This window comes from Protopterus annectens, chromosome 2.part2 (genome assembly GCF_019279795.1).
Source record: "Protopterus annectens isolate FY-2018-M chromosome 2.part2, PAN1.0, whole genome shotgun sequence".
Classification (NCBI taxonomy): Eukaryota; Metazoa; Chordata; order Ceratodontiformes; family Protopteridae; genus Protopterus; species Protopterus annectens.
This window is the reverse complement of record NC_056730.1, coordinates 319832033-319854129: the sequence shown is the minus strand read 5'-3', so window position 1 is coordinate 319854129 and position 22097 is coordinate 319832033. Positions and strand designations below refer to the sequence as shown.

General features: G+C 41.2%; 1 protein-coding gene across 1 annotated transcript in view; it reads right to left on the bottom strand.

Annotated features, from left to right (window-relative positions):
* Nucleotides 1-22097, bottom strand: part of PAM (peptidylglycine alpha-amidating monooxygenase) — a 2584515-nt gene that overhangs the window by 2277975 nt on the left and 284443 nt on the right. The gene's annotated exons all lie outside the window — the stretch shown is intronic.

The following is a 22097-nucleotide window of genomic DNA, read 5'->3' as shown; positions in this document are numbered from 1 at the left end:
CCCATTCAACTCATGTGTAGTAGACAGAATATCCCAGATGTTTTTAATAATATCACATGCTACATGCACATTGCTGACAAAAGTCAATGGCATCCTTAATTTATTCCTAGAGATATCGTCACTTGAGAAAGTATTGTCAGTATTATCCCTGTTGTTAATACTAGTGGGGAGGGGGGAAAAGTATGGCTGGCACTTACCTGATCTATGCCACCATCCTTCTGCTATTTGAGAATCAATAAGTTTACTGCTATAGCCTCTTTCTAAAAATTCTTGTTTAAGTGTTTGTAATGCAACAATGAGACTATCATCATCATTAAAAAGTCTCATAGTTCGAAATATCTGTCCTTTCAATACATTAAATTTTGTATGATTCGGATGCATACTGCCATAGTGTAGAACATTATTCTTTCTAACAATTTTCTTATACAAAGTAGTAGACACAGTAGATAAATTATGTTTAGTAACTTTAACATCCAAAAACTCTTCTTTATCAGAATATTCATAGGTAAAATTCAAGAAAGTATTTAACTGATTTAAGTATAAAAGAAACTCTTGTAGCCGCTGCTCTGAGCCATGCCACAGCAAAAAAATATCATCCACAAAATGTTTATACCATTTGATGCTAACCTGGTATTCATTATTCGAAAGTACATGTTTAGCTTCCCAATTAGCTAGGGATAGGTTGGCGTAGCTATTAGCACAAGCTGTGCCCATAGCTATGCCAACTTTTTGTGCATAATAAACATCATTAAAAATAAACACATTGTTTTCTAGGATGATTTCCAAAAGTGTGCAGATAAGTGTCACCTTAGTAATAGGGGTGTTTCTCTCACACAGTAATTCTCTGACATTTTCAATTCCCCATTCATTGGGTATAACAGTGAACAATGATTCAATATCCAGAGTTACAAATAAGCATTGTCCTAAGATAATTTTATTTTGTTTAGATAGCTCATTTAAAAAACTCTTGGTATCCTTTAAAACAGTGCTACAATTAGCCAAGGCAGCATGCAAAGTCTTTTCTACAAAGATAGAAAGTGGCTCAGTTACCCAACCTCGGCTTGAAACTATAGGGCGCATAGGTGGAGTTAAAGGATTCTTATGTATTTTGGGTAGACCATATATCAAAGGGACTGTTGGATGTTCTATCTTGAAATACTCAAACAGTTGCTCATATATCATGCCTGTTATTAATAAATCAAAGATCAAAAACTGAACTTTTTCTATGACACTACTAAGTATATGCATAGGTAAGGTGGCATATGTATCAACATCACTGAGATGACTTAACATAGATTCTATATATTCGTCCTTGTCAGTAACAACAATACCACCTCCTTTATCAGCTGGACGTATTTCTATACTATTTAGTTCTTTCAGTTCAACTAGAGCTTGTATCTCTACAGCTAATAAATTACTAAAATTATTAATTTGCTTATCTAGAGACTTCACTCCAAGTTGTTTTTCACAAAGATCAATAAACAGATCTATAGTAGAATTACTAGGTGGCATGTAAGTGCTGGGCTTTCTAAATATACAATCAGCATTATTAGAATTACCAAACATAGCTTTAAGTGTAAGACTTCTACCAAAAAGGTGTAGGTCTTTAATTACCTCTGTTATGTCCATTCTTTGAGCCGGAACAAAGGTTAAACCTCTGTTTAACACAGATAATTGTGAGTCAATTAAAGTTAAAGTAGAGATATTGTGAACTAAGCTTGTTTGTATCTCTTTCCTGACCTTATTTCATCCTCCTGGCTGTGTAGTTGTCATGTACGTTGATTTTGCAGGCGATTCCTTGATCTGCCTCTTATAGGCAGGGGTTCTTTCAATACAAAATGTCCACGGGTGGAGCTTGATAGTACAGAGGCCTGCTCTGTGTAATTCAAGCTCACACTGGAAGCCATGCTTGTTTTAGGTCTAACAGCTGCAGTGCTTGTGCTAGCATCAGAGTGACTGCTTACAGCAGCTACAGATGTATTTAGGTTAACTTATGAAACAATTCCCTCACTAACAGGAACAATAGGAACATTGGGCAAAAGTTCTGTGGGTTCTGTAAAAGTGATAGTTTTAACAGCATTTGCATATGCTGCTTGTTCATCTGAAACAGTTGAATGCAATGTAGTTCTGGGTATTACAGAGCTCCGCCCATTTCCTATTATATGCTGTATGTTGGAGTTAGTAATAACCCTTTCATTTACCCAGGAGAAGACATTACCTTCTTTAAAATCCTTCAAATCCCTTTGTAATTTTTTGTTTTTGGTAGCAGAAAGTCTCTTGTCATAACCAGTAATATTTTCAAACAGCACATCCATTTTATCACCAACAAGTTCATCTGAATAGGTATTGTTAATTATGTTTTGCAACTCAGTGATTTCATTAGATAGTTTTAGCTCCGCTGGTCTAAAAAATTCGATAAGGAGCTGCATATATTTAGCACTGCACTCAAGGTTAAGTAACTGCCAGCGCCTAAGTAGCTCAGGATAAGCTTGCCCATAACTGGGCACGGTGAGAACCCTAAGTCCCCTTGGTGCTATATTAAGGCGCAGTGAAATCTCAAGATGAAAGCACTGCCACTGCAAACGCTTAAACTTATAAAGTTTATTCTTCAGATTGCAATAGTCATCTCTGAAAACTGCAGATAAATCTGGATTATCTGGAGTCAGTGATGTTGTCTGCATATAAGTTCCATTAAGTAATGGATTAGTTTGAAAGTCCAGTAAAGTAGACAAACAATAGTTGTTCCTACTATTAGATGGCAAATCCATCGAAGATACAAAGTTGTCCAGACGATCCATTTCATTTCCTGCCATGCTTGGTTCAAAGATAAAGAAAATGTACCAAACGAAAACAGTCCTTGAACCAAAAAAGGAATCAAATGCAAAAACCATACGAAATGTAATGTGTTGAAAGGACAGATATTTCGAACTATGAGACTTTTTAATGATGATGATAGTCTTGTTGCATTACAAACACTTAAACAAGAATTTTTAGAAAGAGGCTACAGCAGTAAACTTATTGATTCTCAAATAGCAGAAGGATGGCGGCATAGGTCAGGTAAGTGCCAGCCATACTTTTCCCCCCTCCCCACTAGTATTAACAACAGGTATAATACTGACAATGCTTTCTCAAGTGACAATATCTCTAGGAATAAACTAAGGATGCCATTGACTTTTGCCAGCAATGTGCATGTAGCATGTGATATTATTAAAAAGAACTGGGATATTCTGTCTACTATACATGAGTTGAATGGGGACACTGGCACACAACCAGATGTTGCTTTTAGAAGTAATAGATCACTTAAGAGTCAGCTTTGTTATCGATCCTTTAATACTAAATCAACTATAATATCTGATAGACTTGGTACATATATGTGTAGGAATTGTATGGCCTGTACACATATACACATTGGTAATCATTTCACACATCCCACTTTGGGTTTTAAGATAGATACTGCTTTTTATGCAGATTGTTTAACAAAAAATGTTGGATATTTTTGCTATTGTACTTCCCGCTTCTCATTTTACATAGGAAAAACAAACAGGGTGTTTAACGATAGAATACTTGAACACCTTAGGGATATTAGGAATGTTAAAGAAACCAGCACACTATCACTACATGTAGCTAAAGAGGGTAAAGAACATAAATGTAGCTTTATGGTACTAGAGATTCTGCATAGTACCAAGAGAGGAGGTGAAATAAATAATAGAACAGAATCTAGTGAACAGAAATGGATTTTGCACTTTAAAGCTGATAAACCTCCTGGTTTAAACAACAGAGTTTCCCTGAAACCCTTCCTTAAAGCACGGCCATTAAAGCATTGACTTCTCTTTTAATATTTTGTCATATATATTTCAATAGTCCAGCTTTTATTATTTTTTACTATTGTATTCGTTACCATTTTTAAGTACATATTGTTCATTTAGTCTGTTTTTATTCAATTCTTTAAAGCTCTGTATATTCTACAGATGTATTTTATCACATGGCTTTTAAGCTATGATGTACATTTTATCTGATTTTTGATTGGATGTTTTAGTGTTTAAAAATGTAACTGTTATTCTATCTTTGTTGGTCTGATGAAGCGAATGTTATTCCGCGAAAGCACTTACCTTACTACAATGAAGGACATACTGATTTTCACTGCTGTGTGGAACAAGATTATTTTTATTTTTCTTGTATTAGATACAAGTAGTACTGGACATAACAAACATTACTTTTGTCTAAAAAGAAACAATGCAGTTCAACAGCATCAGCATGAAATTCAGAAATCCTTCTGTCTGATGTTATGAATGACAAGACTTCTTCATAGTGCCAATTTTCACATTAATGAAAATTAGAAATGCCAGACAAGTACATCTTAATGGATGAAAACTGCAGTTTCAAAAATGTTTGCAATATATTCCAAGACTGCAGGATAGGAGCAGAAAAGAAATATAAACCTTTTGAGGTAGACCACACTGAGAAACATGTCCTTGTGTTAGTATTTTGGGAAGAACAGAAGATACTGATCATTTTTCCAGAAACTAGATTGAAAAGCCAAGTGGTGGTCTGCAGAAACTATACTTCTGTGTAAGAACTGACTAGTGGATTAGACAACAGTTTTGTTTGGAGCTCAACAATATGGAATTCTTCAAATGATGATGCAGGAAAAACAGGAAATCCGCTCTGCCATGGCCAGAAGGACCTATGAATATGGCTTTGGTTTTTGTGGAGTTTTGCCTTCTGGACAAGTCTCATCATCATCATAAATAACAGGAAAGGGCAGATGAAGATATCTGGTCAATAGCATTGCTCAGGGGTTCCCCCAGTGATGGAATTAGGGAGAAGATGTCCATGCGTTTTGAGTTGGGGAGGCAGGCAACAAGACAACAGTAGGATTACTCTAGTTTTGGCACATTGTCCTTGCTACAGAGATGCTGAAGGACCATTCCGGGAGTAGGAGTAGGCACCTACTTAGCTTGTCCATTAAAGGAATTGGACACCCAGGGATGTGGATGGCAGCAAATAATCAACTGCAGGACACTGCCCACTTCTAAAGTCTTAAAGCTTACTGGCACTGAGGTTAGGCTCAAGTTTCCCTTTTCTTGTTGATGTAGCATACAACTTCCACAATGGCTGTTTGATCAGGCCTTCCATTAGGAAGGTGTCTTGGAAGGCTTGAAGTCACAACAGAACTACTCGCATCCCTAGTATGTTGATGTGGAATGATGTCCAAACACCATGAAACACCAACCCATTGAAATGTACCCCCACCCCAGACAAGGAGCAGGGTAAGAAAAAAAGGGCTGCCAAGAAGAAATTGTTGGCGTCTGACTACTATGTTGTCATAGTTACAGGCCTGAGAAATGCGGATTTGAAGCATTCTGTGACCACAGAATCCGCATGTGATACTGTCTATAACTGACCAAGGATATAGATGCCACCACAAAACCTAGCACCCTGAAACAGAGGAAAGCTGTAGTTGTACAGTTTGAATGAAGAGAGGAAACATTTAACAAAAATAGAAAGGATCCTTCCAAAGTTATAGCTAGAAGAGGGTCAACAGCTAACTGTAAAAATAGGAAGATATGAGATAAAAACAGCAATGCGCAATCAATCTTCAGGAAAGTCTCCAAAAAGTCTCCAAAAACATATAGTACTCTTCTGGATATTTGGAAGTTGGCAAATGTAAAATCAAGCATAGCAACCATAGGAAAGGCTGTATGTGAATAAAATTAAATACAAACTTTAATAACAAATGCAGAATATTTAAAAACCAGGCAGGGGTATCCTCTTTCCATTTTATTTGCTTTATAATTAGAGCCACTCACAAAGAAAATAAGGGACACAGAAATGCAAGGATATAATAGGTATGGTAACTAAGAAAAATTGGCTTTATTTGTAGATGTTAGTTTGAAACTGATAAATCCAGAAATGGATATCTCTGAGACATCTTCTTTACTTGATATAAAATTAATGAAGATAAAACAGAGGCTACAGCTGTAAATTATGTACCCACATGAACTGGTTTAGCAATCCCCATAGTTATGGGGACATGATCAAATAAAAAATTTAGGAGACTGAATTAAAAAAATCTGTTATAGCAACTAAGGATAAATGGGAAGGAAATAAACAAAAGATAATACAAAAATGAGAAACTGGAAGGTCTTTTTTGTGGATATGGACAATAAAATACAAACAGTAAAAATGTCTTAGTCCCTTTATATTTACATATAGATCAGACATATTTTTATCAACCTTAGGAAAAGTTGTGGACAATAATTAATAAAGAGTTGAAGTAATTTATTTTGGAAGGGAACAGGCATGAGTTAAGTGGGATAAGTTGATCCTTCCAACAGAACAAGGTAATTTAAGGTTATCTGATTTGAGGGGATAATTTATAGCTACACAGTTAAGGTTCATATACATAACACAAGGAGAAGGTTATAATTCAAAAAGGAAAGACAGAGATGATGATGACGGGGGGAGGAACTGAAGAAATAGAGTGGGATTTTGGATGTAGATCATGGGATTTTGGATGCAGATCCTTAAGGATAATAATAATAACAGCCATAAAGAATATTCTAGTCATAAAACAGCATGAAGTATTGTAAGAACCAACCCAACACAAGAATGGAGAAATGTTATTTTGTCAATAGAGATTGCAACAAATAGGGGTGCAGAAAATAGGCAAGAGGGGGGATGGAATTTACTGGGGAAAACTGGCAAAGTAATCAAGGTATTGGGAGCAAATAATTACAGAAGAAAAGCTAACAGAGTGGAATGAGCCCAATATGATGTTTTGACTGCATGTTAGACAATGGTTTCCCTACCAGGGACTGACAAACTATCTGCACAGAGAAAGGCATTAGATAATCTTAAGTGAAAGACCTGCTCTGTTAGAGTTTTTAGTCAAATCTCGAAGAGAAGCTGCTGTTAAAAAGGGACAATTAGTACAACATATAAAATTCCTGTATGATAACTAGAGAAATAATCAGAAGAGGTTACAAAAGATTAGGAAGACAGACTGGTAAAATAATTTACAACAGAACTATGGAAGAACATATGTATGGCTCCTATGTATGTAAAAAAACGTCCAGAAGGTTTAAGATCATTGCTTGGAAGTGTTTGCATAGGTATTTCTATACTCCAAGCAGACCTCAAAGAATTTTTCCTCAAGTGGACAGCAAATGTTTTAGATGTGACGTGAAGAAATAGGTAACTAGGAACATATGTTTTGAAAGTGTAATGTGTTCACAGGTTCATAGGTAGACAGTAGGCTAACAACCAGCTGGGACTTTATAAGCCAATCCCAATGTATTCCCTGCAAGTATGGCATCTGCAAGGTCACAAAATACCAAAAGCAATTCAAAAAATAGACCAGCAGACTGTGGCAGCAGCTATCTTGTACTTAGTTTAAGAATATAAAAAGAAGTTATGTACTCACCATAACGTTCCATCTGAGTAGATACTTCATTTGTCTGCAACCTGTGGGAGTCAGATCCGACCTCGGATACGAACCGGCAGCTTTCCAAGCTTCAAGATCCGAGCTCCTAGCTCCTCCCCCTACCCATAATCCCTTACTACCAACCACATTACCTCAGATCGGTTATTTTGCCCTATAAGCTAAAGACGGAGAAGAAATTCTCCAAAGGACAACAGATTACCGAGGTTCGGGGGATGGCAGGGGGGGTCGGTTGCAGACAAATGAAGTATCTACTCAGATGGAACGTTATGGTGAGTACATAACTTCTTTATCTGAAGTAGTTACTTCATTTGATCTGCAACCTGTGGGACAGAGTCCCCAGCTTACCCAAAGGCCCTGGGTGGTCCCTACGGAAGGATATTCCTAAGCACCGCGGAGCCAAAGGAAGCCCTACTTCTGGAGATCATGTCCAGCTTGTAATGAGAAATGAACGTGTGGGAAGAAGACCAGGTAGCTGCTGAACAAATATCATCTACTGGAACTCTAGACCAAAAAGCTGTTGAGGTAGCCACAGATCTAGTAGAATGCGCCCGAACGGCAATCGGAGCTGGCTTCCCAGCTGAAATGTATGCTTGTCTAATACATTGAGAGATCCAATTTGCCACTGTCACCTTAGAAATCGGTTTGCCCATAGCTGACTTAGCATAAGAAACAAACAACTGGTCTGACTTGCGAAAATCTTTAGTCCTATGCAAGTAAAAACGTAGTTGTCTGTGCACATCAATTTGTGCAATATGTATTCACCTTTGTTTTGGAAACTCGGGAAGAAAACAGGGAGATTAATAGACTGATTAATATTAGTCTCTGTGGCTACCTTAGGTAGAAAAGAAGGATTAGTCCTGAGGGCCACCCTATCTTTGTGAAAAATAAGGTATGGATACTTAACGCACAAAGCCTGCAACTCTGATACCCGCTTGGCTGAGGTAATAGCAACCAAGAAGGCCGTTTTCCAAGATAAGAATTTTAAAGGCACTGAGGCCGCCGGTTCGAAAGGTGGTCATGTTAATGTTTGTAAGACCAAGGTAAGATCCCATGGAGGAATAGCCGGCTTAATGGGAGGCTTTACGAGAAACACGCCTTTTAAGAAGGTTTTGCATATCTTTGCTAATGCCAAAGAATTTATGCCATCCCCCACATGATAATGAGAGATGGCTGCAAGTTGGACTTTAATGGTGGACGCACTAGCTCCCTGCCTAAAAAGGAGGGATAGGAAGTCCAGGATAGTGGAAATAGGAACCGTAAAGGGATCTAAGTACTTATCCTTTGCCCAGATGAAAAGCGTTTCCATTTACTGTTGTAGAGCTTTCTGGTGGATGGCTTATGAGCTGCCACCAGAATGGCCTTAACCGGGGACGAGATACCGGGAGTCCTTGCCATTAACGGAACTGGATCAACCAGGCCGTGAGCTTGAGGTTGACCAAGTTCGGAGTGTGGCATCTCGTCGGATGCGAGATTAGGTCTGGTCTGGGATCCAGAACCCATGGGGGGGCCACACTGTGAGACTGCAGAAAGGGGAACCAGACTTGTCGAGGCCAGAATGGGGCAATGAGAATCACTTTGCTCCCCAACCGACAGGCTTTCTGGATGAATTTCGTCATCAGAGGAAGTGGAGGATACGCATAAAGGAGACCGGGTGGCCAAGCATGAACCAGAGCGTCCCTGGGGGATTCCCCTCTGGGGGGAACTATCGCAAAGTAATTGCTGCATTTTGAGTTTAGGGGAGAGGCAAAAAGGTCGCAGCGAGGCTGACCCCATTTGAGGAATATCTGCTTCGTGACAGAGGGATTCAGAGACCACTCGTAAGGGCTGAGAAACACCTGACTTAAGCTGTCTGCTAACATGTTGGACCGCCCCGGAATGTGCGTTGCTATCAGAAAGCGGTTGGTGGAAATAGCCCATTCCCACACTCTCATGGGTTCTCGACACAGGGGGTAAGACCTGGTCCCTCCCTGTTTGTTTATATACCAGACAACGATTATGTTGTCCTTCTGGACTGCAATAGTCCCCAGAGGTAGAAGGTGATGGAGAGCCTGCAACCCCAACAGCACTGCCCTCATCTCTAGGACGTTGATATGCAATGCAGTCTCTAGAGAAGTCCATGTGCCTTGGACGGACTTGCCTGCGCAATGCCCGCCCCACTCGAGGCAGGAAGCGTCCGTGGTCAACGTGGCTTTGACTGGGGGAATCACAAAGGGTCTCCCTTCTTTGAGTTCTCGAGCCTGTAACCACCAAAGTAGGGAGTCCCTGCATGCCCTGCTCAGAGGAATCGGCATGTCAAAGGGATGGACCGATAGTGACCATTGGACCTGGAGAGTCCATTGTAACACTCGCGCATGAGCGGGCATGGAGAGAGAGGCCGATCGCTGCCGACATAGACCCTAACGCCCTCAGGACTAATTCTGCTGGAGGAGCGCGGCTCCGAAGAATGTCCAAGACTTGGCGAGACAAACTGTTCAGTCTGACCGATGTCAGAACCACTCTGGAGATTCGAGTATCCAACCTGACCCTTATGAATTCTAGGGCTTGAGTGGGGCACAGGCAGGATTTCTTTAGATTCACTGAAATGCCCAAATGACCAAACAGAGATAGGGCGTAATCTCTCGCCGTAACCAGAATATGCTTGTTGGGGGCGGTGAGGAGTCAGTCGTCCAGGTAAGGGAATACCTGAATGCCCTGGAGTCTCAGGTGGGCTGCAACCACTGCCATGACTTTGGTAAACACTCTGGGGGCTGAGGTTAGGCCAAATGGAAGAACCCTGAACTGATAATGACTGGCTCCTAGCCGGAAGCGGAGGAACCTCCTGGATCGTCTGTCCATTAGTATATGGTAGTATGCATCTTTGAGGTCCAACGAGCACATCCAGTCGTTCCCCTGCAGAAGGGGGAGAAGAGATTGGAGGGTGACCATCCGGAACTTTTCCTTGGGTATGAACAGGTTCAGGGAGGAGAGGTCTAGGATGGGTCTGAGGTCCCCCGTTTTCTTTGGCACCAAGAAACTGGAGTAATAACCCAATCCGGATTGATCTGGGGGGACGGGCTGGATGGCTCTTTTTCTTAGCAACTCTGAAATTTCTTGAGTTGCAGACTCCCTTTGATGGGGTGGAACATCGGGGAGATGTTTGGGTTTGGGAGGGGGTGCGAGAACGGTATCGTGTAACCTCTGGATATTATCCGGAGCACCCATCGATCGTTTGTAATGGACTCCCAATTTGACAGGTGCTCCGATAATCGCCCCCCGACTGCCTCCAGAGAGGGACAGTCGGGCAAGCCCTCAGGGCTGTTGCGTGGGTCCCTCCGAGAAAGGTTCTCTAGACCTGAAGTTACGCGGGCCCCCTCTGCCTCTGGGCCGGCGTCCACCTTGTCCTCCTCTGCCTCTAGAGGACGAGTTGTCCGCAGCGGGACGGGAATGCTGAGATTTACGGAACCACAGCTTCTTTGCCCCCTCTGATTCCTGGAGAAGGATCTTTGGGGGTTAGAGAAGCGGACTGCGACAGCCGACAGAGTCTTCCCATCTTTTTCGCTTTGGACAAGCGTGTCGCAAACTGATGAGCCAAATAAGGCTGAACCATCGTAAGGGGCATTCGGGAAGGACGCCTTGAAGGGATCCGTGAAGTCGCAAAGGCGGAGCCAGGAGTGCCGTCGCAAGACTACTCCTGCTCCGCTAGCTCTAGCGGCTCCTTCTGTGGCATGGGAAAGAAGCCGCATAGATGTATTTGATATGGACTTTAGAGTGGCCATTCGAGTCTCAAAAACCTTTTTGTCTGGGACCGACATGGACTCCGGAGGGGCTGCAGCGTATTCTTTAATTAAGTCATGCTGTAGCCTGATGGTGTGTGCCATGTAGTTCAGCGACCTTATGGCAAAGGTCGCTGAAGCAAACATCCGCTTCCCAATATGGTCCAAAGCCCGGGACTCCTTGTCCGGCGGATGGACCGAAGAACTTTCTTGGGCAAGTTCTTTCTTAGTGGCCGCCGCCACCAACATAGCATCAACCGGTGCGCCTTTGGACCAAGAAGGTCTATCAGAAGGAGGGCTGAGGACCTTATCTGGGCATCTAGGGATAGGCTCCACGGTGTCTGTCTACTTCCAAGCCCTGGTGGTAATTAAGTCCACCAAGGGGTCGGCTGGGGGGGATACCCAGGAGGTAGATGGGCCTGCCTCAAAGGCCTCCAGAAATACGGACTCGTTCAGGGAGGGCTTTTGGGCAGACCACCCCCCTCTTATACGCAACATTTCCATGATGTCTCCAAATGAGACATCTTGAAGTGACCTTGGGGAACCCTCCGTATCATCCAAATCCGTATCCGTGGTAATGGACTCGGGGGAGTCCAGGTGCCTCCTTTTGCAATGGCGCTTCCGAGGCACCTCTTCGGCGGGGCTGTCCGAAGAGGGCTCGTCCACCGGGTGGTGTTCCTCCCTAGGAACTAACTGGAGGCTTTGGGCAGGCGGTCCAGATGGACAGATGATCGGAGACAGGCCCTGATACAGTGGGGGCACGGGTGGATCCAAAGGCCCGGTCGGGGACCTGGATGACCTCAACAGTACCCTCTCCACCACCTCAAAAGCCGAGGGAGATTCACTGTCACCAGCCTGAGAAAGCAACCTCCTCGGCTCCGAGAATAGGATCGGGGTCGGAGCCGAAGCAATCGGACCCGAGGTAGTGGTGTGCTCTGCTCCAATCGGCGCCGAAGACACAACCACCCCCTCGGATCCGATGCTCAACCCTCGGCCCCGAGAGCTTAGATCCGACAAGCTCGAAGGTATAGTCGGCGTCGAAGACACTATCCCTGTCGGCGCCGACGTATCCCCGGACAACTCCGAGACCCGATAACAGGTCGGAGAAGGAGCGATCGGGGCAAAAATGGGGGCTGCACTCCCTCCCAAGGGGGGGGGGGAGGCAAGAGCATCCCCATCTGCATCTGGGTCTGTAAAAATCTTCGCATCATCCGATCCATGTCCGCTTCGGAGATGCTTCTAGTAGACCATGAGGAGGTAGTCGAGGCAGGCCGGGAGGGCCGCCTCGAAGACCTCGAGGGAGACCTATCCTCCTCCTCCGGCTCCGGAGAAAAGGAAGGTGAACGGAGCCGAGAGGACAAGGATCCGGAGACCCTCTCAGGGGACTTCAAAATCTTTTCAGGCGGAGCCGAGGGATGAGACTCGGCCCGCCTCTTTGAAGTATGGCCCTCTCTCTCTCTCTATGTTTCTTCTTCTCCTTGTGGGAAGAAGAACCAGACTCCACAGAGCTAGTACCCGATAAGGGAGGTTGAATCCCGGGTACAGCTAAGGGAGTAGCCGGCGCCGAAGCTACAGGAGTAGCTTGAACCCGGCTGGGAGAGGAAGAAGAAGCCGATTCCTGAGGGAGTTTTCCCGCCAGGATCAGCTTGTTCTTCCTGTCCCTAAGTGCCCGAGGGTTGAAGGCCGCACAAATTTGGCAGGCCTCCGACAAATGTGCTGCCCCCACACATATAAAACGCACTGAGTGTGGCCATCAGCTGGGGAAAGCTTGTGGCCACACTCAGTACATCTTGAAAATATAGCCTTAGACTCAGCCATAAATTCTCTCACACACACACACCCAAACACTAAGGGCGGGAGGGGGAGAGACAAATTTAAACTAAGGAAAAAAGAGTTTTTTTTTTTTTTTTAAAGTGGGTTTTGAAGGATTCGACAGTAAAACAACACACACACAATTTAAAACTAGAAATAGCTATAGAAAAAGGAACAATCTCACCAGGCCAGGAGCTCTTCACTAAGAAGCAACTGTCTTTAGCCGCAGCAAAAAACTATCTGAGGTAATGTGGTTGGTAGTAAGGGATTATGGGTAGGGGGGAGGAGCTAGGAGCTCGGATCTTGAAGCTTGGAAAGCTGCCGGTTCGGATCCGAGGTCGGATCCGACTCCCACAGGTTGCAGATCAAATGAAGTAACTACTTCAGATCAATAGTATAAAAGAGAGCAAGTTAGACAGATAGACATGTTTCGGCGAGTTACCTACATAGCCTTCATCAGTGTAATGATACACATACAGCTCATCATTTATATACTCAGTGTGACCAATTAAAAATGTTCATTTAACCCAGGTGCACATAGCCCTCCTAATTTTTAATTATCCATTTCTTCTCTTTTATATTTAATAATTCATGTCAGCCTGATTTATTGGATTTAATTCCTAGTATCCGATCAATTATAATGGAATGAAATTATGCAGTTCTAGGAGACTCAGTATGTTTATACAGTGCATTAGTATTTCTCTGGTGTTTAATGTCACTGAAGTGTGCTGATATCCTATGTTTTATTGGTCTTGACGTCTGACCTATATAAAATGCAGAACATCTGCAGATTGCAAGGTAAATAACCCAGTCTGAATTACAATTAGCAAAGAAAGGGATATCGTATGCTTGACTCTAAAGGTTCAAAACAGCAATCTCCTTTCAGTTATGATCCTCCAATCAGACATTCCACTCTTTGGGAAGCTGCAGGACATGGTCCACTTTTTTGGGAATGGGGCTACTGCATGTGGATTCTCCCAGATTGTGCTTGTGGCTTCCTTTAACATCAGCCAGTTTAGAGAGTTTTCTTCCCCTCACCAATAAGATTGTTGAATAGACCTGAAAGCCTTCTGCAGCATTCAGTGTAGGGAAGATACAGGGTCAATGGGCCAGTCATCTTTTTGATGCATCATCTCTAGGACTTCTTGTCAGTGTTGAAGAAGCACCCCAAAACTCATGCGCAAAAATGGGAAAAAGGGGTTGTGGCTGGATGGATGATCTCTAGGACCCCATCAAATATGTGGTCATCAGGAGGGGATGTAAGTAATTCATTACCCTCTTAATCCAAGTCAGCATTGGGAGATTCAGCAGGAAAGCTGACATGCTTCCTCATGCACATAATCTTTCTATAAAGCTGCATCAGAGGAGAGTAAAAAAAGAAGACAAAGACTTTCTTTTAGAGGCTAAGATGGCTTTGCGGGAGCTATAGATGGCCTTTTGTCCTGTCTGGTCTGGATGACAACTTGCAGAGTCTGAGCCTTAATAAGCAGACGTTTCTGGTACTGAGGGAATTATCAAATTTATAGCAGACTGACTTGGGGAAACTACAAAAATAAACCTAACTGGTTAGGGACTGAAACAACCATCAACAACTTCATTAGCCTTTGAGCAATCCTGAGCATCAAAACTGACAACCTGAATATGATACTGAAGTCACAGAGACTGACATTTGTATATAGATTCAGCACCAACCTCAAGGGCACCATCATGGCTGACATGATCAGAGTCAGTCTGACAACTGTGATGTTGAGGTCAGCATCATTGGACCTAAGGCCGACAGTGCCAAAAATTACTTTGATATAACAACTGACACAATGCCTTATCAGTATCATTGTTGCACCAACTGATGTCACCATCTTTTGGGCTGCCATCAAAAATGGCTAAACCAGTAAGGAACGATTCAGAATCCTAGGTTTGGGAGAAGAGATAATGCCAACTCTCTTGTTTCCTGCCAAAAATACAGAACTTGGAGAGGTACCAGAAAACTTCTACTCAGCTTTAGAGAAAGCCTCCACAAACATATAACTGATGCCAAAACACATAGGGGTGGGTCAATCCTCTGCAAACGTCTTGCACATCAATATTCTGGATTTCAAAGTGATGGTAGCTTCTATATTTGGTGCAGACAGCTGCAATAGCAAAGACTGGAAATTAGACTGAACATGAAATATAGATCTCTCAATAAACTTAACAGTAACTTTATTTACTGCAGTCTCCATGCTTGGTGAATTAACATCAGAATCCACAGGGCAGATAAGTGAGCACTTTGGAACCCTAGGACACTTTTTAACAGCTTGAACACCTAAGTCGTTAGACTACTTCAACAAAAAAGCAAAGATGGTTGAAGAAGAGAAACTAGGCTCAGCAAAATATTTTGGCATACAAGAAGGGTAGCCACAAACAAATTCATTCATCATTTAATATATAACTGGCACCTTGGCCATTTGCCTGTGCCAGTTATGTTTCAGAAGATGAAATGAAGCTGGATTTACTTTGGGCTACCCATCTGGCATGATCATATTTTATTTTCTTTGGTTATAGGGAGCCCGAGTTTCAGAACCTGCATTAACAATGCTAAGCATCTGAAGAATTTTTATTTTTTTATCTGTTTTAAGTTCATTTTAACAGTCTGCATCTGTTTTAGCTAAACTCTTTAAGCCCATAGTCAGTAATTACATTAAATAGCAGCACTGCATGTTCCCATTTAAGTGTGAGTGCAGTGATGGCCAAACTAGTTCAGGAGTTGCAATTGCTTTAAGATGATTCCAGGGGATTTAACAAGTTAAGTGTCTGAAGAATTTTCCCAGCCTCCCACCCTGTTCTTTTTAACTGCTGCTGGTTTGAGACAATTCCAGGGCATTCAACAGCAAAGTTTGTCTGAATAATTCTCATTTCTTTGTTATCTATTTTTAAATTCATTTTAACAGTCAGCATCTGTTTTAGTTAAGCTCTTTAAACCTATAGTCATTAAGTCCAGCAAACAACTACACTGCATTTTGCCACTTAAGTGACAGTAGAGTGAGATCAAGGGTAATGCTCCACTCTAGTAACAAATTGCAGGAGACTTGTTCTATTCCCATACATTGCTAAACTCTGGAATAGTATCCTCACACAAATAACTCTCCGAAGAACTCAATAGTTTTAAACCACTGCTTAAACAGCATCTTAACCAAGTCTAGTCATGCACATGCTCATCATAACATTGAGACTTAGTGTTCACCTTGAACAGAATACACTCAACCTCTCACTTGAAATGACAAAACATTTTTTATACATAACTGCTGCCTATATAATCCAGTAATTTGCATATGGACTTTCTCTTTAGTAACTTCCACCTCTGCAAAATCTTAGAATGTATAAATGTAAATACTGTTTGTGTATAAATGTAAGTAGAAATTTAACTACTCTGTGTTTAACTGGAACTTAGTATAATGCAATGTAAGCAAATGCAGCTTTTCTCCCCAGGCCTCCACTGAAAATGCGTATTACCCTGTCGGACTTTCCAAGTAAACAAAGACAAATAAAATAAATTCGGGAATTGTGATTGTTTTAAGGCAGTCCCAGAGAATTCAACAACAGAGATAAGTGCTTGAAGAATGTTCTCACTTGCATCCTGTTCTTTTTGTGTTCTTAACCCATCTTCTTGTTCACTTGCTGTTGCCAGTAAGCACAAAAGTATCATTTTGTGAAATCAGTCCCCTTAAGATATTTAAATATTTTTGTCATCCTATTGTATTTCCTCTCTTCAGAATACTGTGTGCCAAGACAATCCTTGTTTATTCTTTCAAACTTTGTGGCTCTCAAATACATTTGTCCTTAGAAGCTCCTCCTTGTCTCATTTCATTTGCTCATACTAGCAGAATTGTAGCAGCCTTGGCCAGTACTATGAACCAGTACCCCACCCCTCAATTCCTCAATCAGCTTTATTATGGTTAGATCTACACCCCCCTCTCTAGGTCTTCCATTACAGTTCACAAAAAACTGATGTTCCTTTTACTGGCACACCAACCAGGTGGCCAGATGCACAACACCCCCCCCCCCCCCAGCCATTCAGGCACCACTTACCCCCAACTCTCCTTCAACTTACTTTATTTAAAACTAAAACATCTAACTGTAGCAAACAGTTACTGCATGGAGCATTACAGAGGTCATGTTTGAATTTAAAAAAGATCTTTTTAAAATGTAGCAAACAGTTGCTACAGTTTATAACCTGTATGCATAGAGTACTACAGTGCTCAGGTTTTAGAAAAAAAATGCAAGCTGTTGCTACACTGCAGACCACACACGGAGCACTACCGTGACAGATATATCTTCCTAGCTCTTTGACAGATATATCTCTAACATGGTAGTGGTACATGTCCAGGTACACAACACATTAATTATGACTGCCCTGTGGAGGGATATTCTTCCCACAGGTGAACCTGTGAAATCCTCAATCAACTTGCAGGTAAAGGTGGTGGCCCAAACACCAGTACCACAAAAATGGAACCACTTTTACAAAGTCCCTCTAAAAGAAGTCAACCTGAATCAAAACTCTTAACTGTACAACAGCTATAATGGCAAACACACAATTTGAAGTTTAAACCGCTCTCTTTACTAAGAGAGTAACAGCAGTCATTAACAGAACACCAAAATGAGTGATATAAATGTTAACACTAAGAGGCTAAAACTGACCTGCACATACAAAAACATGTAGAAAATTACCATTTTATTAATTAAAGAGGGCCTTGGCCCAAGAAAGAAAATACAAGTGCTGATGGGAAATTTTCAGGGGAAAAACAGAAAATCATTTCATAAACAATGCACAGCAGTAGAAGCAATAACTAAGAACTGATAAGGAAGAAATAGTTACCTACTTCCTTTGTTTATGGCAAAAAAAGTAATAATAATGAAATGCAGCTTGGGGCTGTCAGTAAAGTCTGTCTGAGTTCTTTGTAACATAATGCATTTCTGGAGAGAGAGAGGCAAACGGTATTACGGTATGCAGAGAAGGTACTTAACCTAAGTAAAGTTTGGTTTGCAAAGTAGTCCTAATGCCTGTGGTCTTAGTCTAATGAGTTACCAAGGACTGACCCACTCTTATTAGATTTTATGGTACTGTACTGGGTGAATTAAAACTAGCCAACCTCCTAGAGGAACAGAAAGGGAAAATAATGCCAGCAGACAGAGAAGCAGTCTGTAAGGTCCAGCCATCAGTACTCTGTAAAGTTCTCAAAACCTCATCTCTGAAAGGGCAAAAAGCCTAAACAGGGCAGTTACCAAATTCTGCAGAGATGTCACTAAAACCCCATTATGTGTTCCTAGAAAGCCGGAAGGGAACGGAAGAATTTATTCAAAACAAATGCACACTTTGATCACTTCAAATGCATACATAGATGGTTTAGGGTAGGAAGAAAAGTCAGAAACCAACAAGGAACTGGAATGCTACAGCTGAGAGGAAGAAATGTGTATATTTTCTTGGTTACTATGTACCTGATTATTTTGCTTCTCCTTGCCCTACATAACATGTTTGTTGCCCTAGCAGGCTGTTGCTTGCAACTTGTAAATGTGAGAGCCAATCAGTGGGATAACATCAGTTTGGATTTTTCTTAAAAGTTCCCTGGTTCTTGTTCCTCTCATGGCCATGGAGTTCAAACACGTAGCAAAGCCTGCAATAGAGGTAGACAGGTGCATGTTTACTATACACTTGAATCACATACAGTGCACATGTGAGCCAAAAACTACCCTATTTTGGTCTGCACATGAGCCAGTCCCTAACATTTAACAGGTGGTGCTTGTGCACTGCACTTATATCACCTCCTTCTCCCTGGGATAGGTGAGCTGACCCTAGCTGTGGCCCCCATACCTTGCCATCTTGCTCCTCCTGCACCAATACATTCTAACTGAACCTGGATCACTAAGATTGCAGTTTGGAGTCCACTGCTCTGTGCCACAGAGCTGGCTAGAACTAGACAGATGGGTCAGACCTGCTTTTTTGGCAACCCTCTCAAATACAGTGGTTTGCTTTTAAATTCAGCTGTATTTTATATGAATATACATGATTCACATAGCACATAACGTCTAAAGTGAAACAGAATAAACAACACAATAACATGAAGTAACACTGGCTAAGTTATTTTTTGTTTTTAGTGATGCAGATGTTGAACAACATCATAATTAATTTTCCAGTAAAAAGTGGTAAATAAAGATGTCTGAATGGTATATCATGTTATTCTGTTTAACTGTGCAGACATGTGGTCCCTTAGTCTGTATATATGACTATGAAGAACAAATGTGTTGAGCAACAAAGAAGGGAATATGCCTAAGTTTTTAATCATTACCGAACTTTAATAAAATAAAACACATATATTGCATTTTATTGTATTAAAGTTCAGTGTGGATTAAAAACTATGGCTTACTCCCTTCCTTGTTGCTCAACACTTTTGTTCTTCGTGGTTGGATTTATTTGGATTTATTTGGGCACAACTTTTTCAGTTCTTATATATGACTGTCTGATCATTCCCTCCCTGACATAACATGCACCCATTTGATAATTTAACAGTTCTTCCTTTCTTTACAGAAAGGCAGAGCTAATCACAAGAGACAGTCCAGTGATCAAGAGCTATACAAAGAACATTTTCTAATGGAATATTTCACCAAACAATAACTGGCCCAGCCATCAAAGACTGCAGAATGTCTCGGGTATATATCCCTTCACAACTACATCAATTGGTTCATCATCTTTTTTTTCATAATAATCTACCTATAAAGATATCATCTGTGTGCTTCTGCCAGACTCAGCAACTATAAATACACAGTGCCCTACACTGTGTATTTTCACAAAGTTTTTTCTGATGCTACATCCATCCTTTAGTAAATACAGTTGGCCTGTACACTTAATAAATCTGATTACTTCAATAAAATCAGTTTTAACATATTACTTCCATATAACAGTATCTTAGTCTCAGCATTTTTCTGTTACCTATAGCACTTCTATAATTTATTAAATATTTACCTTTTCTAGGTGATGGAAATGGACCCTTTTCAGTAGTCAGCTGGACACCAAAACAAATCATAAGCATGGAATCCATACTACAGTACCATACTTAAAATATTATACTCAAAAGAACAGTAACTAAGCAAAACAGAGGCTGGCTAATCCAAGTGCAACCTGTATGTATCTTAATAAGCATCCAGCAGCTGCACTTGGCCAAGGCTGCTAGAAGAATTTGACTGCTAATGAGAAAGCTTTGAGATCTACTGCAGAGTAGGTAAGTAAGGGAAGATCATGGTGCAATCTCAGACCTAAAAGGGAAAACACTTTGCTTGCTGATTCAAGCTTGCTGAGAGAGTTTTATAAAAGGGACTGCATGAACACATAGCAACACTCTAAGAAAGAAAACATTGAACAAATACTGAAAAATGTTTATAATCACAAGTTACAACAAAGCAATGAGTACTTTTAAACAGCAAGAATTCTTGAAATCAAGTGGAAAAGAAAATTACAAATCCAGAAATTGCAGATGACATCAGCAATATGAATAAACAAATGAACTAAAAAATGAAGAAAAGGTGCTTCTGTTTAAGGCACTTAACTTTACCGTGTTATCTAAACTCATTTTAGAATGCAGTGTTGCTATGAAAATTCATAGCCAAAGTAAATACAACCGTATCACTAGAAAGGATTAAGTAAAACTACCAGATGTACAGCTAACCAATTAAACTGTTGCCATGTAATTTTAAATAACTTCAGAACCAGAGCTTGGGTGATCATTTAGTTTTATTGGCTTCATCTAGATCACAGATGGTCCCTGGTAGAAATGTATTCAATTATTTATGTTTTAATACTGAATGGTACAGTGAAAAGAAATTCACATTAGTATAGATGGCTGTTTGCTTCAGACTCTGCTTCTGGTGTTTATGCTGGGCTATCAGGGCTGCAAAACGTATCAATGCTTATACAAATGCAATACAATTACAACTATTTCAGGTATGATGCCAACAGTGTTGTTAACCTGTAGCACCTATGTGGACAAAACAGCTCAACAATACCCACAATGTAAGCATTGCAGGTTAAACAGTTTATTTTAAGTAATTGATTTTCGAGGATAACCTTGTCTGGGATTCATAAAGGCAGCTGCACAACTCATGCATGACAGCAGCAACTTGAAATATATGACTATGGCCATTTGTTCTTTTGCTTTCATCCTACTCTAGCACCAGAGTAATACACAGAAAGTGACTACCTTACAATTTTTGGGGTGGGGGGTAGGGAGGCAGGCACTACTCCCAGGTATGTTTTGTGTGTCTTTGTATGCACTGGTGCTCTTGGTTTATTGGGAACTACTATTTTTATATTTCATATGTTCACAGGTTCACAGGAGATTACTAAGCTAATGGCTAAAGGGCCCTTATAAGCCTAGCCATTATTACCTGGATTTACCCAGATTGTTTTGTCACTCATGGGCTAAAGGAGGATTTAGGTTTGAGCTTATGCCTTTCAGTATTTTACAGACTGCACCTGTTCATAATGGATATAGGCACCATCCCAGGATTAATTTATGATTTCCCATCCATTGTATTTGAAGAGGATCAGAGAAAGGCTCTGCTTTGTGTGAATAGGTAGACTGTTCCAGAGAAGGGGTAATCACTGAGACACATCTGTCTCTTCAGCATTTTCTTCATGTCACTGGCTAGGCTTAGAAGCTTGGATCAGGTAATCCTTGTGCTGTTTGTTTTGCAAATGTAGTTTCATCAGGACCAGATTTGAGAATGCCTTGCAAGTTAGGCATAGATCACTCCTTAATAGTCAATAAAAGACAGAGTAAAGTGATAGGGCTTTTAGTTGATCCGCACAGGACATGTTGTTTACACCCTGTATTTTTTTTTTTTTTTTTGTAAGGAGCCTCTGAGGCCACTCCAGTCGTTGCAATTGCCTGTCATGTACATGCTAAAAGGTACATTGTACTCAATTATTGGTCTGATAAGGGCCAAGTATGACCTCCTTGGAGCTGGATGCCATGCCCTTATTTATAAGCTGTGCCACACAGAAGGACTTCCTCACCATTGTAGACAATGCAGTCAAAGTTTATCTGTGTACCTAAATC